The 6,000-nt window shown below is 40.3% G+C and overlaps 1 protein-coding gene across 3 annotated transcripts in view; it reads right to left on the bottom strand.

Moving 5' to 3' along the window:
* VGLL4 (vestigial-like family member 4) overlaps positions 1-6,000 on the bottom strand; it is a 90,989-nt gene that overhangs the window by 18,081 nt on the left and 66,908 nt on the right. The gene's annotated exons all lie outside the window — the stretch shown is intronic.

The raw sequence follows: 6,000 nt of genomic DNA, 5'->3' as shown, positions 1-6,000 counted from the left end.
CTCGGCGAGCGGCTGAGGCGCAGAGCGCGGCCCCCGCCGCCTCGTCACGATAAGAGTCCCCCAGCGCCGCCGCCGCCCGGCCGGCCCCCGGGCGCTGAAAGGCGGCGAGATGCGCCGTCAAGATCCATCAGCCGCCTCCTCCCCCCGGTCATTTTTGGGGCATCATTGGCAATGCCGTGAGCTACGACCTGCACGCTGACCGCCCCCCCCTTTTCTCCCTAGCCCCCTTCGGATTAGGCGCCAGGAACCGAGGAGAGAGGGAAGGGCCGGCTACCGCCGGGGGCACTTGCCTGAAACGCAAAGATGGCCACGGATGGCTAGAAATAGCCAGAGGAATACTTTTCACCTTTCAACACCAAGAAATAATGCCATTTATTCGGAGTCAGCACTCAGCAATGTTGCAGGAGTGAGTTAAAGCCAGTTCGCGTGTTTTTGTAGCGCATTACAGCATGAGAGAAAATGAAAGGAGACTGTCCAGTCCAGCACTTTCAGTCTGGGGAAAAAAATGTACTTATTCAACTAGAAATTAATGTAACATTTTATTCCAAACCTTACCCTGACAGAGTCATTGTCTATAGCAACCGTGTCCATAACATTCTAATTCTCAAGAGCGCAACTTTCTAGTAAATGGTACATCTGTCAAACTGCAGGAAACATCTGGGAAAACGGTTAAATAAAAAGAAGTGAGATTAAACCTTTGTTTCCATGTGGTTACGATATACATCTAGACTATGTTTGTAAATGTTCCTGGTTCTTTGCTTGCCTCTTGCTCAGATATCAGACTTGTGGATTGGTGTTCAGTTTTACCCCCATGTAGATACACGGTAATTTATGCAATGTAAAATCTCCTTTTAATGAAACCGAAGAACAGCCCCTTGGGTAAAAATCCAACACCGGGGCTGGAGGGATTCGTGTTCTGTCCCTGCGCGCACAGGCCTCCTCGTCACCGCCAGTACGGGGTCGATTCCTCCCGTGGGTGCTGGAACCTCTGTACAGCGATGGGACAGCTCTGGGCTTCACCAGGCAGCTTGGAGCCTTAACCTACTATGGAAGTTTTAAGCTCCTTTGCAAAAGGAGGAAAATGAAAGTGGAAAACATTATCTCAAAGCAGAATTCTGGAGCTAGCTAACAAAACCTTTCTGTTTGCAAGTGGAAACACCTGAGCTAACATTGCCTGATGTTTCAAGTACTTAAACATATACCCAAATTTTGACAGATCAGGTCTTTTTGCGAAGGACTGATAAAGCTATCAATCAATTTTTAGCCCTGAAACTGTTCACCACAAGCATTTCACATGTGCTTGGCTACACCCTCCTGAACTGAAAGGGACTTGAGTACTTTCTCAAATTCCCCCTTGGATAAGAACTTCTGCAAAACTCAGTGTTAAATATTAACTCATATATATTAGCTCTTTCAAGTCCGTCTCTGAAGGTTCCATTTAAAGAACATTTGTTGGAAACAATTTAAGAATAATTTTGTGTAGTCCAAGATCTCCATTAATAAACAAGAAAATATATCTGATTGATTTGGTTCAGCATTCAAGGAATGCGTACAAGAAAAAAAAAGAAAGAATTAGAAAAAGCAGTTTGAAACCTGCTCTGTAATCCTTTGTCCACTGTAATCAACAAGAGCCACATTGTAACAGCTCCACTGGCAATACAGAGGATTTCAGCTTCAACAGGACTGCTTTGAAAACACCAGGTTAATCCTAAAGTACTTCAAAGGCATATTTGTGCCAAGAGAACTCAGCGAAGATGCCTGCAAGCAAATGAGAGACATTTTGGGTGTTCCGAGTTGTGTGTGTTGGGTTTGGTTTTTTTTTTCCATTCCAATTTGTCACAATAAAATGACAGTGTAAACATATTTCTTAATACCACATGAATTTTGGAACAAAAAAAAGCAGTAGTTAGCAGCAAAAAAACTTTTCTGAAAGCTCCCACGCTACCTCTGCAACCCATTTCTAAATCTTTGCAAGCCTCGCTCGGAGCTGGAACCAGCTTCCACCACAACAGGGACCTGATTTTCTGCAGAACATTTCCACCCTGCATTCTCAGCTGGGGTCAGGGAATGGTAAGGAGGAAGGTGACAGAGTCCTCCTCTAATAAGGAGCATCACTTATTGAGTACTTCAGATCTTACTCAAAATTCCTTGCTTTGAGCTACTACAAGCTTGAAGGGGACACAGCTGACCCTGCTTTGAGCAGGAGGTTGGATGAAATGACTTCCTAAAGCCTGTTCTAACCTGAATTATTCTATGGTCTTCGAATCCAGGTAACTTTCAGGACATCTTAAGACAGATTTTTTTAAAAAGGATGCCAGGTTAATTTCTATTACAGTGTCTTTAAAGTGAGCAAACTCCATTGGATAGTCATGGTAAGAAACTTAGGATATATGGCAGCTTCCAAACTCCAGGAATCTAGTCTGGCTTTATGGATCAGGTTTGCCAAGATTCTTCACTAACAAAAGCAAAGACACAATCTAGAATTTGGAACGGAAGTGTCTGGGTCTGTATGGTTATGTCCAAAACTAAACGTCATCTTATGCGAGACAGATTAAACTACCTTATTCATGTGTAGACCTTTCTCTTATTACAAGAAAAAGCCAAATTCTGTATCACACAAATTAAGAGGTGATTATTCCTCAGACATCTACTTAACAGCTGCAAACTTTTGCTGTAAGATGATTTTCATACAGAAATTATCACTGTGATCCAAATGCCACCAAAGCAAATGGGAATTGTGACAAAGAGATTGAGGGGAAAATATTCCATTCACAAGCCTGCCTGTCCCAAACCAAAAATGCTAACTTCCAGCCTGACGCACTCGACAAGCGAACAAAAATAATAGTCCCTTCCAATACAAATTCAAACAGCCAGTTTCACGTATAATTTTACCAGTAACACAAAATCTGAATCCTTTTGAAGAGGTCAGTGACATCAATTCACTTTAACCTTAAATATAGTGATGTGATCCCACAGTTTGCTAGCATACAAACTATTTTTAAAATTGCTACACCACAAAGTATTAGCCATAACCATCCCTTGCCCCAAAGCAGTTACTTATTTGCTAGTTCCTACCAAAAATCAGAGAAGCAAAACCAGCCCAGTGTAATTTCTTTTTTAAAAAAATTAAAAATGTCGCGCTCTTGGCATTTACTCCTTCTCTTCGCTACTTGGCAAGCGAAACGCCCTGAGAAGAAACTGCTATCAGACCGCTCCGCTCCCTGCAAGGACTCTTACAGCAGAACTGGTGCCCGCTGGGAAAAGGCTGATGTCAGCTCTTAAGAGCTCCCTGCAAGGATAAGGAGGCCTTTGTTTTCAGCTGAACTGTGAAAATGAGAAAATGCCTCCAGCCTGACAAACAAGAAACCCACATAACGCAGGTCAGGCCTGAGACCTTCACTTAAAGGTACAACGCACTTCATTCACGTTCCCCTGACATCACAATGCCCAGATAGAGTTAATTTTACACAGCAGTTGCCATGAAATGTTAAATACACCTTGGAAATATAACAAAGCAGCTTCGTTTGTTAAGACAGACTGGTATAGCTCTCCAGCCACTCTACCCATGCATAAAGCGCTTGTAATTCTTATATAAATCAAGCTCCTAATTACTCTTCTGTAAATCAAGGTGATTTTAGTGAAGTCATAGGAAAACAAAGGCATGTTTCAACTTGAGGCTTAAAATAAGCTTGCTTCTCCTTTACAAAGCACCCGAAAATAAAGTATGGTACAAAAAGCACGTTTTACTTCAGCAAGATTATACTTTAGCGATTACATTAAGTAAAACATTTGAGGGACACACAAGAAAGTGTGAAATGAAAATAAAGCAATTTCGTATTACAGTGCCTAGTTTTTAATTTGGGGTGGAAGTATTTGTTTTTTCCCAAGTAAGGAACTTATGGATGTAATCTCTGTGACCACAAAAATACAGAAGCTGTGTAAATACAGTCCAGTAAGCTGCTGTAAGGTAGACAGTTTCACATATTGATTTTTAAAAATTAATCCACAAGGTCTCAAGTACATTTTATTACCCTGAAGCTGAAAATTATCTCCTCTGAAAAACAGACCCTTTGATAAATGGTTCTTTGCACAGGAATTCCATTACATATTTTAGAAACATAGTAGGATTGCCAGGGCATTTGATTCACTCTACTCCAGAGACTGTACTCCAATAGTTGTGTTTTTCCATGATAAAAGTAAACATACCCAAGTACAACTCAAAGAACCTAATCAAAGGAGATACATCAGGGAGTTACACCTGAGCAGGGAGTATCTCAAAGCATTCAATTTCCAAACAAAAGGCTAGCATCACTGGATTTCTAATAAAATATCCAAAGCATTTAAATGGATCCATTCCCACAGAAGCACAGTGACCGAGACGCCAGGGTGCTGGTACCGAAGAGTTAACATCAAAATGCTAACAAAAGGTTCTACCATTTATAATGACCACAATACCCTGGTGTTAACAGGATGAATATACAACTGCTCCACAGTTCTACCAACGCAATCACAAAGACCTGAATGTCTGAACAAGAGCTGCTTGTGGTTATAAAGACTTCTGTCTTCTAAGCGCTGACTTCCAAATGAAAAAGATCTGCCCATCTGGACATTTAGAATAATTGAAGACATTCAGCCAGAGGAATATGGATTTAAACACCGCTGTGTGGCAAAGATGTGCGGTCTGTAGCCCTAACATTGACTGGGGCAGCTATGCCTAGTTTTTCTATCACCAACTCTTTCGCCCTATGCTTTCAGGGGACTTCGTCCTGAAAAGTTCAAAATACTGAGACTAAGCTTCATCTTTACAGTCCAAATCACAAAAATGTCTCTGCTATCACCAAAGATATCGTGCCATCTAGTCTCCCCATCACACTCCACATCTCTTATGGATCTGGTTTTCTAAACTTAATGTCAAACTTGCACTTCTAGAACTCCCAAGTCACTACAATGTGACTGCCATTATTGTGTTCCATAAAATATTTCTTTCCCCAAATCTACTAATTTTCTTTACCGCGAGCAAGTCAAGCTTCTACAACACACTTCCCACCTCCAAAACAAAATTTTTAGAACAGTGCCACAAAGTTTGAGTATTCCATTTCTGTTGTTAAACCAAAACATCATAATCTAAAAAAGAGGGAAAATATGAAAAACAATCAAAAAAATAATTTGATTGGTGGTGGTGGCGGCAGGGAAATGGAGGTAAAATTCGGAGAATGTTTGTGAATTTTTCTGATCTATCTGAAATATATAGATATTCAGCTATTTCAGATATATCACAAAAGTTTGAGGTTTTACAATATTCAGTTAAAGGCATATTTTCATACGGCCAGATCAAACTTACAAAATAAAGTAGAAAAAAGATGGCCTCGTGTATGCTATTTTAGATTACGATTCATCTGCAGTAGATGGTTTAACTGAAATAGATTTAGTCCCATCACATGAACACTAGGGCAGACAACCAGTGCTTTTTATTATAGGAAGAAAAGATGCACACTTCATATACAAAAATCACAGAAAGAATCTATTGAGTAAAAACGTAGCACACTTATACCACGTATAAGTGAAAACATACCATACTAGAAAAGATCAGATAGCTTTAAAATACCTCTAAGGGATCACAGGAAATAACTGCCTGTATCTTTTAGTTTTGAACCTTCGTTGCACATGAGTCTGTTGGTTCAGACTTCATTATTTTTATGGCCTCCACTGTATAAAGTGTTATAATGTACGTAACTGCCAGCTGTGTTTTATTTCATCACTAGCAAATGAGTTCTAAAAAAAAAATCACACCTTTCCCCACAAAGTTACATAACAATTCAAAAATGCCACAAATTTCTTCAGCTGTGTCATGTACGTATGCCACAGAAATGCAGCATACTGTTCTTTCCAATACCAGCATTCTCAGCTCCAAGGAAAGGCTCTAAACAGTTAAGATTTTAAGAGAAAGAACAAGATATGTTGTAAATAAGAAGCCTCTTTCTGCTTGTGAGCTTTTATTGT

The sequence above is a fragment of the Haliaeetus leucocephalus genome, unplaced genomic scaffold (genome assembly GCF_000737465.1).
Source record: "Haliaeetus leucocephalus isolate CR32 unplaced genomic scaffold, Haliaeetus_leucocephalus-4.0 Scaffold984, whole genome shotgun sequence".
Classification (NCBI taxonomy): domain Eukaryota; kingdom Metazoa; phylum Chordata; class Aves; order Accipitriformes; family Accipitridae; genus Haliaeetus; species Haliaeetus leucocephalus.
The sequence above is the reverse complement of the archived record's forward strand: the minus strand, read 5'-3'. Positions and strand labels throughout refer to the sequence as shown.